Source organism: Callospermophilus lateralis, chromosome 4, assembly GCF_048772815.1.
Source record: "Callospermophilus lateralis isolate mCalLat2 chromosome 4, mCalLat2.hap1, whole genome shotgun sequence".
NCBI lineage: Eukaryota > Metazoa > Chordata > Mammalia > Rodentia > Sciuridae > Callospermophilus > Callospermophilus lateralis.
The window spans coordinates 66,346,502-66,362,659 of record NC_135308.1 but is presented as its reverse complement, the minus strand read 5'-3'; the positions used below and the strand labels follow the sequence as shown (position 1 = coordinate 66,362,659).

The 16,158-nt window shown below is 42.6% G+C and overlaps 1 long non-coding RNA gene across 4 annotated transcripts in view; it reads left to right on the top strand.

Annotated features, from left to right (window-relative positions):
* The first annotated feature begins 3,942 nt into the window (after positions 1-3,942).
* LOC143397668 (uncharacterized) overlaps positions 3,943-16,158 on the top strand; it is an 83,190-nt gene continuing 70,974 nt past the window's right edge. For all 4 annotated transcript variants that reach the window (XR_013091191.1, XR_013091192.1, XR_013091193.1 and 1 more), the window contains exon 1: positions 3,943-4,150. This is a non-coding gene — a long non-coding RNA (uncharacterized LOC143397668). The remainder of the gene's footprint in view (positions 4,151-16,158) is intronic.

Below are 16,158 nucleotides of genomic sequence, written 5' to 3'. Positions count from 1 at the left end.
TGAGGGAAGGAGCTTCGATCTTTCATTCTCTATGCAAGTGCTCCACCCTCTAGGCAGCTCCACACACTCAGCTATCTGGAAAGCTCTCAAAACCCTTTACTTGGGGGTTTTCATGGAGCCTCTATTACAGAGACATGAATGCTCATAGCCCAGGTGGGGAAACCCAGCAAGAGCTGTGTGTTCAGGTTCTTCTTGGCCTCTCTGTGCAGCATTCCTACTTCCGGGGTATGAGATAGGACCCATGGAGTGAGAAGAGACTTGACTGTTCTGTGTCCTTTCTATGGCATCCCTTGGGGGAGGTACTATGAGGCAGGAACTGTGAATGAAAACTAAAAATATGTATATCTTCATATCACACTGATCAGCCAAGTCATGAAGCCAAATCCAGAGTTAAGGGGCAGGGATGTGAATTCCATTTACTTTAGTGGCAGACACTACAAAGTCATATGGCAAAGGGTATAAAGATAGAAACACACACAGAGACACACACAGGGAAGGACTGAAGAGCTGAGAATGATCCCACCACACTGTCTCTGAACTTTGCTTGTATTTGCTTAGTTCACACTGCATGGTGTCGGGTGGGGGGGGGAGTGGGGGGGAACTCTGCTGCCAAGGGCAAGATGGCTATTAGTTGTCCCTGTCTCACTTTCTCCAAGCTTACAGCCCTAATGGGCAAAGGCCATCTTTCTAGGAAACTTTATTTTAAGGGAAAAAAAAAAAAAAAACTCTAAGAAGAATTCTGACTGGGCTGGTATGGGGTCTATACTTATCCCTGAAACAATCACCATAGCTAGGGAGACTGGAGGCCTCTGATTGACCCATCTCCACACATTATTATCTGGGGATGGAAAAGCAATGAGGTCAAGTTTGACAGCCTCACGAGGAACACACAAAATTGTAGAGGAGAGCCAGACACAGCAGCACATGCCTGTAATCCCAGCAGCTCAGGAGGCTGAGACAGGAGGATCACAAGTTTGAGGCCAGCCTCAGCAACTTGGTGAGACCATCAGTAATTTAGTGAGACCCTGCCTCAAAGTAAACAATAAAAAGGGCTGGGGATGTAGCTCAATGGTAAAGAACCCCTGGGTGAAATCCTCAGTGCAAAAAAAAAAAAAAAAAAAAAAAATTGTAGAGGACACTTAAAGGAGCCAGTTGTACAGACATGGCACTATAGGCAGCATACTTCCTAGGCAGGAAAACCAGGTAAAAAACAAGTAAAAAATGCTGGAAGGAATGCCAGGCCCTGGGCACCTGAGTTTCAGCAATGGGACTTAGGCTGCAGTTGCTGATGTGTTTCTGATCCACACTGTGAACTTATGCAGCACCTGGTGGAAAGCTAGATAGTTTAAGAGGTAGAAAAAATTCAGACGTGGTGGCACACAACTATAATCCCAGGAGCTCTGAAACCTGAGACAGGAAGCCAACCTCAAAGTCAACCTTAGCAATTAAATATATATATATATATATATATATATATATATATATGTATTTTAGTTATACACAATACCTTTATTTTGTTGATTTTTTATTATGTGGTGCTGAGGATCGAACCCAGGGCCTCACATGTGCTAGGTGAATGCTCTACTACTGAGCCATAACCCCAGCCCCAACCTTAGTAATTTAGCAAGGCCCTAAGTAACTTAGCAAGACCTAGTCTCAAAGTTTAAAAAGGGCTGGAGATGTGGCTCAATAGTTAAGTGCCACTGTTTTCAATCTCTGGTACAAAAAGAAAAAAGAAAAGCCTAGAAAAAAAAGCAATTGGAGGAGAAACAATTCTGTTTGGTTGAACTGATTAAAAAAAAATTAAGGTGAAAAATAAAAATTGATCTGAATCTCAGGGAAAAGTTATTCTGTTCCAACTTCAAGATTAAGACATCAATCACAGGGTAAATAAAAGGAGAACTGCATTTGCCAAGGTATAATCACAGAGCCTCGGTCACAAGGCTGACCTTTCACCAGGCTCCAGGAAACTCATGACTCAGAACACAGTGTGTGGCATCTTTTGGGAACACATCAACAACTTCATACTGGAAAAATAATGTTTTTTTTTTCCCCTAACACAATTGAAGTGAGAAATTGCACTTAAGTCTTTTCAAATGAGATAAATGAGTGAGGGGGAGGGGTGCCAGCCTGAGGGGCATTGTGGAGAACTGCTGCTTGCCACTATGACAAATACCTGAAATGATTGACTTATAAAATAAGGAAAGGTGTACTTTGGTTTTAGAGTTTCCAGTCCATGATGGGCCAGACTTATTTCTTTTAGGACTCTGGTGGCAGTGTGGGGTGGCAGAGCAAACTGCTCAGCTCAAGGCCAGGGTCCCACAATCCCCTTCAAGGGCATCCCTCAGTGACTTAGGGACTTCACTAGGAGGTCCTTAAAGATTCCACCACTTCCTGATAGTGCCAACTATCACGTGAGTTTGGGAGCCATTCAGCATCCAAACTCTAGCAACCCCATATAGTGAAAATATGAAAGCAGGTACTATGAAGCCGGGAGCAGTGGCACAGACCAATGATCCCAGCTACTTAGGAGGCTGAGGCAGGAGGATCACAAGTTCAAGGCCAACCTGGCCAACTCAGCAACTTAAAACTTTAATAAAAATAAAAAGGGCTTCAGTTGTAATCAATGGTAAAGCACCACTGGGTTCAATCCCCAGTACCCCTCGACCACTGCCAAAAAAAAAAAAAAAGAAAGAAAGAAAAAAAGGAAAGTAAGAATGGTACCATTAAAGCAGAGAGCCCGGTGAGGAGAAGGGACTGACCTATTTTCTCCCAAGTGAAGACATTTTCCAGATGCCTCCAGGGAAAGCAATAAAAGATCTCAGACCCCAGTCTCCAGGTTTATTCTCTCTCCTTCAAGAAGCCTGTTTCCCTGCCTCATCCGATCCTTGGCCTTAGAAAGTGGTGTGACATGGCTGGGGATGTGGCTCAAGCGGTAACACGCTTGCCTGGCATGCGCAGGGTGCTGGGTTCAATCCTCAGCACCACATAAAAATAAAATAAAGATGTTGTGTCCACCGAAAACTGAAAAATAAATATTAAAAATTTCTCTCTCTCTTCTTTCTCTCTCTTTAAAAAAAAAAAAAAAGAATCAAAGAAAGAAAGTGGTGTGACATTAGGGCTCACCTCTCCAAATTCTTCCAGAAAGTGAGTCAGATTAGAGTGTGGGAGAAGCCAACTATTTATTGCTCATGGTCTAGCTTTGGGAGACATGTCAGATTCTAGCAGGCTCTGGGGGTGTAGCTAGGCATGGTGAGGCCCTAGGTTCAATCCCCAGCATGGTTGTTGTGGGGTATGGTGGGCAGGTCTAGAATTAGTCTCTTGTTTTTCACCAGAAAAAAAAAAATTATATTGAGGGATCTGTGGTCTGTGAAAGGGCTGTATCCCAGCAGCAGCTTGTGACATATCTAGCAACTTATTAGAGTTTATTTGAGAGAAATAATAATAATGATGATGAAAATGTGTAACGGATTCAAATCATTTACCCCATTATAATGGTCTACTTCTCCTCATTCCTGTCCTCTCTAAGCCAGAGCTCATATTTACCAGTCAGATGAGTTCCAATTGAAATAAGAGGACTTCTTAGACAAGGATCAAGCCAGATCAGGGATTTTTTTTTTTTTTAAGATAAGCTTCCCAATCAATATCACATTTCAATTCCCTCCTCTGAGTTCCACAGCAATCGCATTTCCAGGCCATTCCACCCCAAGTGCGGATTTCATGAGGCCACTCAGGGCGGACTGGAGGGCTCCTCTCACTAGCAGAGGCCGTATAGAGTGACTTGGCCATGGGACACCTTGGCTCTCACCCAGACTGTTTCAAAAGCAAGAATAGAAAACAGTGGGTTGATCTGAGTTGGGGCTAGCAGTGATTGGGTCATTGGCTACAAAGAGTTACAAAACCTGTACTTGGCTGGAGAAAGGCAATTGCAATATCTCCTCGAGATACCAGAGTCCCTCTGCCCTAGTTCTATTCAAACTCCAAAGACCAGGACTCTCCCTAAGGCCCATAACTCAAGATAAGCTCACTCTCACAGACTCTGACCCAATCTTTGGAAAGATATTCAGGTAGGATTCTGGTTAAAAGGCCAAAAAAGCAATAAATACCATCCACCTGAAGCATAGCAGGCGATAGCTTTGGGTGGAAGAAGGTGAGTGAAGGTTTCCTGTGATGACATTGTGTTGCTTTTTGTTTGTTTGTTTGTTTGTTTGTGTGTGTGTTGTTTTGGTTTGGCTTTTTTTATAGCATGAATTATTTATAAAATGCTATGACTGTTCTCAGGTCAAAGTATTGAAGGAAACATGTGTTTTTGTGGCTCTCACAATAGCAACTTTTCTCACTTGGCCAGCGCAGAGAATAAGATCGTTTTATTGGACAAGAGAGTTTAATTTCAATGACATGAGAAAATCTGAGACTTGATGCCTTCAGCACTTAATATGGTTGGGTTCTGTTGCTGTTTTTATGTGCTTTTAAATATATAAAAGTGTGTCACAAGATATCTGTCATACTTTTGGTTGAAAATTTATATAAACAAAGAATAAAGGAGAGTTTAGTTTAAGAAAATGAGGTGTTGTAGGGACAAATGAGGCAAGGCACCGAAGATAGCAGGAAACAGTTTTATTTGGCTGCAGCCAGGTTCAGAGGGCACAGCTTTTGCTGTAATCAATTAATCCCCTGAACCCCAAGTTCAGGTAGTTTCAGAGTTTTATACCCAGCATATAAGGGGAGGGGCTCAGAAGTTCACAGTCTGCAGAAGTTCACATAAAAGCAGCTTTTTCTTTCACTGTTCTGGGCAAGTTAACTCTTCAAGGACAACACCTGAGAAGGGGAGAGCTTCTTCTCCCCTTTCTTTCCTCCCACTGCGAGCTATTACATGGAGCCCATTTGTAACTTATCTTAAAAATGTAGACATCTCTGTGAAGCCCAGCTCAAGGCCAGAGGCCTTGTTTGCACATTTCTTCAAAGTACTATACTGGATATGTTTGTGAAAAACTGGTAAGTGTGTCCAGCACCTGGAGTGCTGGTATCTTCTCGGCCAGTGGCCAAGTAAACAGGGTGACATGAAAATAGGAAGTTTATCTACATTGAACTCTTTTTCAGAGACTCTTTGGCTGACAGTCCAAAATCAGCCATGGTGAGGATTTCTGGAAAAGCCCAGTTAAGATTTTTCAGTGGAGAAAGGAGGTGCCACTTCAATTCCCCCCTTTAATGATGCTCTCCATAATTTAATCCTTTAAATTTAAAAGCATCATTACCATCATCTTGGCTTAAAGCCTTATATAATGTCAAAACCTTAGTTGTTGTCATCCTCAACAGCAGCTTCTATAGTGGACCCAATAGTTTTAATGCACAGTGGAGCCAAACATGGGAGCAATAAATAGGTTAACAGCAGAATACCCACTACACCGGTTAAGCTTTTAAATCTACCAAGAGTTGAAAAACGTCTCCCAAAAGCATGTTTGGGACCCAAACTTTAATGCCCTTCTAAGTATGAACTAGCACATGTGCTAGTTCTCTTGTGTTTATGGCTATATTCTTAACTGTTTGTCTATTGTCATCCATTTGGATGCAACAATCTGAGCTTTTGAACTCTCCATATATTTCTTTTTCCTCAGCCAGTAGGTAATCTAATGCCAAGTGGTTTTGATAGTTAGCCATTCGCATCTGGTCTGTTGTGTGGCTAGGAGGTCAAAAATCTGTGGCAGTCTGATTAATAATTGCTAAGAGCCATAGCCAAGTAGTATGATGCATGAGAAAGAGAAAATTGATACAACGATTTTTTGTTCCATTTTTGTTTCATTCTGTTTCGGTTTTGTTTTATGTATCTAATTGGGTTGCGTTACCTTTACAGTAGATTAGAAATTAGAAAAAAGAAACCGAAAGACTGTTCAGTAAATTGTTAGAGGTCCAGACTATGGTAGAAAACATGTTAGGTCAAATAAAAGAGAAGGTCATCAGAAGAAAATTTAAAGGAAGAAAGCTTAAAGGACAAACAACCATCAGGGGGGAGCTACAACAGGAGGCTGCTACTAACTCCGATCTATCACCAGAGGGTGTAATTCAACTAACAGCTCCATCTACAGCTGAGTGGCCCTCAACCCCCGTAGTTGATGGACGGAATCCTGAGGCAAGACCTCAAAGATTAGCATGCCCTGTACTTGAGGAGGCAGGAGGGCAACGAATTCACTGTGCTTTAGATTTCAAAACAGTGAAGCAATTCAAGGAGGCTGTAACAACCTATGGCCCGCAAGCACCCTTCACTGTAAGCATGGTCGAATCCATTACCAACTTGGACATGACTCCAGCAGATTGGGCTAACATGTGTTGATCTGTGCTAAATGGAGGACAATATTTGTTACGGAAGGTTGCCAATAAGGGATTTTGCATGGAGACAGCTAGGCAAAATGCAGAAGCCGGTTACCCTCAAAGAAATCTAGATATGTTGTTAGGAAAAGGACCTTATGGGGCTGGGGATGTGGCTCAAGTGGTAGCGCGCTCGCCTGGCATGCGTGCGGCCCGGGTTCAATCCTCAGCACCACATGCAAACAAAGATGTTGTGCCTGCCGAACAACTGAAAAATAAATATTAAAAAATTCTCTCTCTCTCTCTCTCTCTCTCTCTCTCTCACTTAAAATAAATAAATAAATAAATAAATAAAAGATCTACTCTATGTCACCCTTTAAAAAAAAAAAAGGACCTTATGAGGGTCAACGGCAACAAATTGAATATGATCCTGTCGTATATGCACAAATTGCTGTAGATGCAGTTAGGGCATGGAAAACTTTACAGGGGCATGGAGATTTACAAGGACAATTACCTAAGGTAATACAAGGAACTAATGAACCTTACGCTGATTTTGTAGATAGGCTTATTCAAACGGCTTCCAAAATTTTGGGGGATAGAGAACAAGCAATGCCATTTATAAAACAACTGGCTTATGACCAAGCAAATCGTTGCTGCAGAGAGGTCATTAGACCATGGAGACATGAAGATTTAAACACATATATTAAATTATGTAGAGACATTAATGAACAAGGGCAAGTCTTGGCAGCTGCACTACAACAGGCTTTAGATGACAGGCCAAAAACATGCTACAATTGTGAACAAACAGGACATTTTAAAAGGAGTTGCCCCATAGGAGGAGGGTTTAACAAAGCTAGGTATCAAAGGAATAGAATACCGGGTATTTGCCCACGATGCCGTAGAGGGAGACATTGGGCTTATGAATGCCGTTCTCAAACCACCATAGAGGGTATTCCGTTATCAAAAAACAGACAAGGACCAAGTGTTTACCCACAATATCATGGAGAAAGGCATCAGGCTCCATTGCCAAAAAAACGGAATGGAGGGCCCAATGCTCCAGGGCCCATAACCACAAATATACGGGGCAATGGAGGAACCCAGCAACACCATCAGGGTAGTGCCCAGGACACATTGTCCATTAAATCCCTCATCAGGATAAGATGGGGGGGAGGCAAGATGGCCACGAAGGGAGTGCAGTAACTCCGTGTACTGCGTCACTGTGAGGGAAAATGACGAGTTAGAACGGCTAAAAGCTATCTTGTTAGGAATTTCCAGCAAAATTGGGGTGCTCCAAAACCTAGTGGAAGGATTTTCATCGCACGAGGATCAGCTTCAGGGGCTTAAACGCGAGCGATCTGTCCGTATGGAGCGCTGCTTGTTCGGCAGATCACCCTGCGGCTGGAGTCTGCGGCGCGCGCTGGGAAACGACAGGCTGGTGGCGCAGAGATACAGCGATGCTGATTCTGCGGGCTCCTGCCAGCTAGGCATTTGCTGAGCTCGGAGCTGAATTCTGGGTTGGAGACGGGGGAAGGAAACGGTCCAGTTCAGTTCTCCACACCAGTCAGACCACGGAGGAAGCCAGCGGCCACCATCTTGGAGAGCTGACGTCACCATCCTTGTTTTCCACTGATTGAAGCTCTTTCAGCTATAGAACAGGTAATTTCAGGCTGACAATTGTCTGCGTCTCGCAGACAAATTGCTCAGACTTAGTGCTAAATAACCCACGGAAACTACTTCTTGGAACCTGCTCCTATCAGAACACGCACCGAGCCCGGAGTGGCGGAGTTCCGGCTCCCAGAGCTGCTCTGGCCCAGGGCTATAGAACCCGCGGAAACTGCTTCTTGGAGCCTGCTCCCGTCGGAGCATGCACCAAGTCCGGAGAGGCCGAATTCTGGCCCCCGGAACTGCTCTGGCCCAGGGATAAAGAACCCGCGGAAACTGTTTCTCGGTCCGGGTCCTGCTGAATACTGTGGAGGCCAGAGGGGCGGAGCAGAGCCGCCGCCGGAGCCCGGAACAGGCCCAGCGACCCGCCGGCGTGGTGTTGCATCGCCCCGGCTAGAGCGGGGGCCGAACAGAGCCGCCGCTCGCGCCCGGAACAGGTCCAGCGACCTGCCGGCGTGGTAGTCAAGAAACCCCGGAGGCAGCGCTGGCGCAGGAGCCTGCGGGAGCTGCGCGGCGCGGGACTCCCAGCTACCGCTCCCACCAGTGCTGACAACTGAGGTCTCTTGCACCAGATACGGGGGCGTGGCTACCAGAAGGTAAGCAAATTGGCTGGGGGTTCTCAGCCCCAAGCTCTACAAACTTAGGGCCTGAGGGAGGCAGACAAGGAGAGTGTGCCCAGGCACTAATGAAACAGCTGCTCCACGCGTGTGCAAGGTAGGCGGAACTGTGAACACCGACAAAACAGGCCCAGTGGACCGCCAGACACATCGCTCCGGTTGGGGGAGGGGCAGAGCCGCCGAGTGCCTGCAAGGTAGGCGGACCCACTACCCACCAGCAGAACAGGCACAGCAATCCACAGAGCGGCAGAGCCACCCCCCCCGAGCCTACAAGGTAGGCAGACCTGCGACCTATCGGCAGGTCAGGCCCAAAAACCTGCGGAGGGGCACAGCTGCCCCACGTGCCTGCTAGGTAGGCAGAACCCTGACCACCAACAGAACAGGCCCAGCGGTCAGCCAGACACATCGCCCCGCCCCGGTTGGGGGAGGGGCAGAGCCGCCGGGCGCCTGCAAGTTAGGCAGACCTGCGAATCACCAGCAGATCAGGCCCAGCAACCGCGGAGCGGCAGAGCCACCCCCGGGCCTGCAAGGTAGGCGCACTTGCCACCCACCGGCAGGTCAGGCCCAGCAACTCTCGGAGGGACACAGCTGCTCCACGCGCGTGCAAGGTAGGTGGAACCGTGACCACCGACAAAACAGGCCCAGTGACCCGCCAGATACATCACCCCGGTTGGGGGAGGGGCAGAGCCGCCACCAGCGCCTTTTAGGTAGACAGACCTGCAACCGACAGACAGAACAGGCCTAGTGGCCAGAGGAGGGGCAAAGCCACTGCTCACGCCTGCAAGGTAGGCGGACCTGTGACCACCAAAAGAACAGGCCCATCGAAAGTACAGGCACAGCGGCCTCCCGGCGTGGTAGGCACATTGCCTCAATTGAAGGAGGGGCAGAACCACCGCCAAAGCCTGCAAGGGAGACGTTGCAGCTATACAAGAGCAATATAATATATAGGGGGAAAAATCAATAACAACAGTTTCACCAAGCAGAAAGAAACGCGATCAGTATGAAAAGACAAGGAAAGAAAGGACCACAAGCAATGCAGGTCAATTCAACTTTAGAAGAGGTAATATCTGCAGCAGATGGAATGTCAGATAAAGAATTCCAGGATATACATGCTTCAGATGATCTGGAGTCTCAAGGAAGACATTAGACAGCAAAATCAGACAATGAAAGACCACTTCGACCACTTCGACAATGAATTACATAAACAAATCCAAGAAGCAAAAGATCAACTATACAGGGAGATAGAGGTTATAAAAAACAAACAAACAGAAATCCTGGAAATGCAGGAAACAATAAACCAACTTAAAAACTCAATTGAGAATACTACCAGCAGAGTAGAACACTTAGAAGATAGAACATCAGACAATGAAGACAAAGTATTTCAACTGGAGAAGAACATAGACAGCTCAGCAAAGCTGTTAAGAAACCATGAACAGAACATTCAAGAAATATGGGATAATATAAAGAGACCAAACTTAAGAGTCATTGGGATACAGGAAGGTATTGAGGTCCAAACCAAAGGAATGAGCAATCTATTCAACGAAATAATACGAGAAAACTTCCCAGACTTGAAGAATGAGACAGAATCCCAAATCCTAGAAGCCTACAGGACGCCGAATGTGCAAAATCATAAGAGATCCACACCTAGACACATTATAATGAAGATGCCCAACATACAGAATAAGGAGAGAATTTTAAAAGCTACAAGAGAAAGGAAGCAGATTACATTTAGGGGTAAACCAATCAGGATAACAGCTGATCTTTCTGGAATAACATATTTCATACACTGAAAGAAAATGGGTTCCAACCAAGAATTGTGTATCCCGCGAAATTAAGCTTCAGGATGGAAGACGAAATTAAAACCTTCCATGATAAACAAAAGTTAAAAGAATTTGCAGCTAGAAAACCATCTCTTCAAAACATCCTCGGCAAAATATTACAGGAAGAGGAAATGGAAAATATCAATGAAAACCAACAGCGGGAGGTAGTACAGTAAAGGGGGGGGGAATAATCAAAGAGGAAAACAAACCATGTTTAGTAACATAAATAAACAAATATGGCTGGAAGAACAACCCATATCTCAATAATAACCCTAAATGTTAATGGCTTAAACTCACCAATTAAGAGACACAGGCTAGTAGAATGGATCACAAAACAAGACCCAACAATATGCTGCCTCCAGGAGACGCATTTGTTAGGAAAAGACATACATAGACTGAAGGTGAAAGGTTGGGAAAAATCATATCACTCATATGGACTTCGGAAACAAGCAGGAGTGTCCATACTCATATCAAATAAAATAGATTTCAAGCCAAAGTTAATCAAAAGGGATGAAGAGGGACACTACATACTTCTCAAGGGAACCATACACCAACAAGACATAACAATCATAAATATATATGCCCCAAACAATGGTACAGCTATGTTCATCAAACAAACTCTTCTTAAGTTCAAGAGTCTAATAGACCACCATACAATAATCATGGGAGACTTCAACACACCTCTCTCACCACTGGACAGATCTTCCAAACAAAAGTTGAATAAGGAAACTATAGAGCTCAATAACACAATTAATAACCTAGACTTAATTGGCATATATAGAATATACCACCCAACATCAAGCAGTTACACTTTTTTCTCAGCAGCACATGGATCCTTCTGAAAAATAGATCATATATTATGTCACAGGGCAACTCTTAGACAATATAAAGGAGTAGAGATAATACCATGCATTTTATCTGATCATAATGGAATGAAATTGAAAATTAACGATAAAAGAAGTAAGGAAAAATCATGCATCACTTGGAGAATGAACAATAGGTTACTGAATGATCAATGGGTTATAGAAGACATCAAGGAGGAAATTAAAAAATTCTTAGAGATAAATGAAAACACAGACACAACATTTCGGAATCTTTGGGACACATTGAAAGCAGTTCTAAGAGGAAAATTTATTGCTTGGAGTTCATTCCTTAAAAAAAGAAAAAACCAACAAATAAATGATCTAATACTTCAACTCAAAATCCTAGAAAAAGAAGAGCAAAACAACAGCAAAAGAAGTAGAAGACAAGAAATAATTAAAATCAGAGCTGAAATTAATGAAATCGAAACGAAAGAAACAATTGAAAAAATTGACAAAACTAAAAGTTGGTTCTTTGAAAAAATAAATAAAATCAACAGACCCTTAGCCACGCTAACGAAGAGAAGAAGAGAGAGAACTCAAATTACCAGCATACGAGATGAAAAAGGCAATATCACAACAGACACTTCAGAAATACAGAAGATTATCAGAAATTATTTTGAATTCTTATACTCCAACAAAATAGAAGATAGTGAAGGCATCGATAAATTTCTTAAGTCATATGATTTGCCCAGATTGAGTCAGGAGGATATTGACAACCTAAACAGACCAATATCAATTGAGGAAATAGAAGATACCATCAAAAGACTACCAACTAAGAAAAGCCCAGGACCGGATGGGTATACAGCAGAGTTTTACAAAACCTTTAAAGAGGAACTAATACCAATACTTTTCAAGCTATTTCAGGAAATAGAAAAAGAGGGAGAGCTTCCAAATTCATTCTATGAGGCCAACATCACCCTGATTCCTAAACCAGACAAAGACACTTCAAAAAAAGAAAACTACAGACCAATATCTCTAATGAACCTAGATGCAAAAATCCTCAATAAACTTCTGGCGAACCGGATACAAAAACATATCAAAAAAATTGTGCACCATGATCAGGTAGGATTTATCCCTGGGATGCAAGGTTGGTTCAATATACGGAAATCAATAAATGTTATTCACCACATCAATAGGCTTAAAAATAAGAACCATATAATCATCTCGATAGATGCGGAAAAAGCATTCAACAAAGTACAGCATCCCTTTATGTTCAAAACTCTAGAAAAACTAGGGATAACAGGAACATACCTCAATATTGTAAAAGCAATCTATGCTAAGCCTCAGGCTAGCATCATTCTGAATGGAGAAAAACTGAAGTCATTCCCTCTAAAATCTGGAACAAGACAGGGATGCCCTCTCTCACCACTTCTGTTCAACATAGTTCTCGAATCACTAGCCAGAGCAATTAGACAGACGAAAGAAATTAAAGGCATAAAAATAGGAAAAGAAGAACTCAAATTATCACTATTTGCAGATGACATGATTCTATACCTAGCAGACCCAAAAGGGTCTACAAAGAAACTATTAGAGCTAATAAATGAATTCAGCAAGGTGGCAGGATATAAAATCAACACGCATAAATCAAAGGCATTCCTGTATATCAGCGACAAATCCTCTGAAATGGAAATGAAGACAACCACCCCATTCACAATATCCTCAAAAAAAATAAAATACTTGGGAATCAACCTAACAAAAGAGGTGAAAGACTTATACAATGAAAACTACAGAACACTAAAGAAAGAAATAGAAGAAGATCTTAGAAGATGGAAAAATATACCCTGTTCATGGATAGGTAGAAGTAACATCATCAAAATGGCGATATTACCAAAAGTTCTCTATAGGTTTAATGCAATGCCAATCAAAATCCCAACGGCATTTCTTGTAGAAATAGAGAAAGCAATCATGAAATTCATATGGAAAAATAAAAGACCCAGAATAGCAAAAACAATGCTAAGCAGGAAGTGTGAATCAGGCGGTATAGCTATACCAGACTTCAAACTATACTACAGAGCAATAGTAACAAAAACAGCATGGTACTGGTACCAAAACAGGCGGGTGGACCAATGGTACAGAATAGAGGACACAGAAACCAATCCACAAAACTACAACTATCTTATATTTGATAAAGGGGCTAAAAGCATGCAATGGAAGAAGGATAGCATCTTCAACAAATGGTGTTGGGAAAACTGGAAATCCATTTGCAACAAAATGAAACTAAATCCCTTTCTCTCGCCATGCACAAAAGTTAACTCAAAGTGGATCAAGGAACTTGATATCAAATCAGAGACATGGCGTTTGATAGAAGAAAAAGTTGGCTATGATCTACATACTGTGGGGTCGGGCTCCAAATTCCTCAATAGGACACCCATGGCACAACGGTTAATAACTAGAATCAACAAATGGGACTTACTCAAACTAAAAAGTTTTTTCTCAGCAAAAGAAACAATAAGAGAGGTAAATAGGGAGCCTACGTCCTGGGAACAAATCTTTACTCCTCACACTTCAGACAGAGCCCTAATATCCAGAATATACAAAGAACTAAAAAAATTAGACAATGAGATAACGAATAACCCAATCAACAAATGGGCCAAGGACCTGAACAGAAATTTCTCAGAGGAGGACATACAATCAATCAACAAGTATATGAAAAAATACTCACCATCTCTAGCAGTCAGAGAAATGCAAATCAAAACCACCCTAAGATACCATCTCACTCCAGTAAGATTGGCAGCCATTAGGAAGTCAAACAGCAACAAGTGCTGGCGAGGATGTGGGGAAAAGGGTACTCTTGTACATTGCTGGTGGGACTGCAAATTGGTGCGGCCAATTTGGAAAGCAGTATGGAGATTTCTTGGAAAGCTCGGAATGGAACCACCATTTGATCCAGCTATTCCCCTACTCGGTTTATTCCCTAAAGACCTAAAAAGAGCACACTATAGGGACACTGCTACATCCATGTTCATAGCAGCACAATTCACAATAGCAAGACTGTGGAACCAACCTAGATGCCCTTCAATAGACGAATGGATAAAAAAAAAATGTGGCATTTATACACAATGGAGTATTACTCTGCATTAAGAAATGACAAAATCATAGAATTTGGAGGGAAATGGATGGCATTAGAGCAGATTATGCTAAGTGAAGCTAGCCAATCCCTTAAAAACAAATGCCAAATGTCTTCTTTGATATAAGGAGAGTAACTAAGAACAGAGTAGGGACGAAGAGCATGAGAAGAAGATTAACATTAAACAGGGGTGAGAGATGGGAGGGAAAAGGAAAGAGAAGGGAAATTTCATGGAAATGGAAGGAGACCCTCAGGGGTATACAAAATTACATACAAGAGGAAGTGAGGGGAAAGGAGGAAAAATATAAGGGGGGAGAAATGAATTACAGTAGAGGGGGTAGAGAGAGAAGAGAGAAGAGGGGAAGGGAGGGGGAGGGGGGATAGTAGAGGATAGGAAAGGCAGCAGAATACAACAGACACCAGAATGGCAATATGTAAATCAATGGTTCTGCAACTGATGTGATTCTGCAATCTGTATATGGGGTAAAATGGGAGCTCATATCCCACTTGAATCAAAGTGTGAAATATGATATATCAAGAACTATGTAATGTTTTGAACAACCTACAATAAAAATTAATTAAAAAAAAATCCCTCATCAGACAAACTAGAGGGAGTGCAGGGTTGCACATCTGTGCCTCCGCCAGAGCAGTACTAACTCCAGAGATGGGAGTTCAAATCATTCCCACAGGAGTAAAAGGACCTCTTCCCCAAGGAACAGTAGGCTTATTATTGGGACGTAGTTCTTCTACACTAAAAGGACTTATGATAAGTCCTGGGGTAATTGATCCCGATTATGAAGGTGAAATAAAAATTATAGCTAGTTCTCCAAGAGGTATATCAGTAATTTCACCAGGAGATAGAATAGCACAGTTATTAATAATACCCAGCCTGCATGATAAATTTTCCAGTCATACTATAGAAAGAGGTTCCAGGGAATTAGGCTCCACAGGTGTGGATTGGGCTATGCTGTCTTTAAATTTAGATTCTCGCCCAATGCTAAAACTAAATATTCAAGGACATGAATTTAATGGGCTACTGGACACAGGAGCTGACCTTAGCATCATATCTCGTCAAGAATGGCCAAAATATTGGCCATTACAACAAGCCACTCAAATGCTTCGAGGCCTAGGAGTAGCAACTAATCCCCATAGAAGTGCAATGGTATTAGATTGGAAGGATCCTGAAGGATGTGAAGGAACTATACAGCCATATGTATTGGATCATCTTCCTATAAATTTATGGGGACGAGATGTCCTAGATCAATTAGGTTTGACATTAACAAATAGCATCACTCCTAATGCGCCCACTACTAGGGCTAGACAAGGCTTTAGGAAAGAAAAAAGATTAAGAGAACAAGAACAAGGTATAACAGCACCAATTCAAATAGATCAAGGAATAAATAGACATGGATTGGGTTTTCAGAAAGGGCCACTGAGACAATCAAAATCACTTGGAAATCAGAAAGACCAATGTGGGTTCCTCAGTGGCCCCTGACTAAAGAAAAGATACAAGTAGCCCATGACCTGGTCAAACAACAATTAGCGGAAGGAGATATACAACCTTCCGTATCTTTCCATAATACTCCCATTTTTGTCATTAAAAAGAAATCTGGTAAATGGAGATTATTGCAAGATTTAAGAGCCATTAATAATGAGATGGTTATTATGGGACCTGCTCAATCAGGGATTCCCCAATTGTCTGCTTTGCCAAAAACCTGGTATGTTTTAGCTATAGATATTAAAGATTGTTTTTTTTTCAATTCCAATTCATGCTGAGGATAGTCCACGTTTTGCATTTACTATCCCTGCACTGAATCATGAAGGTC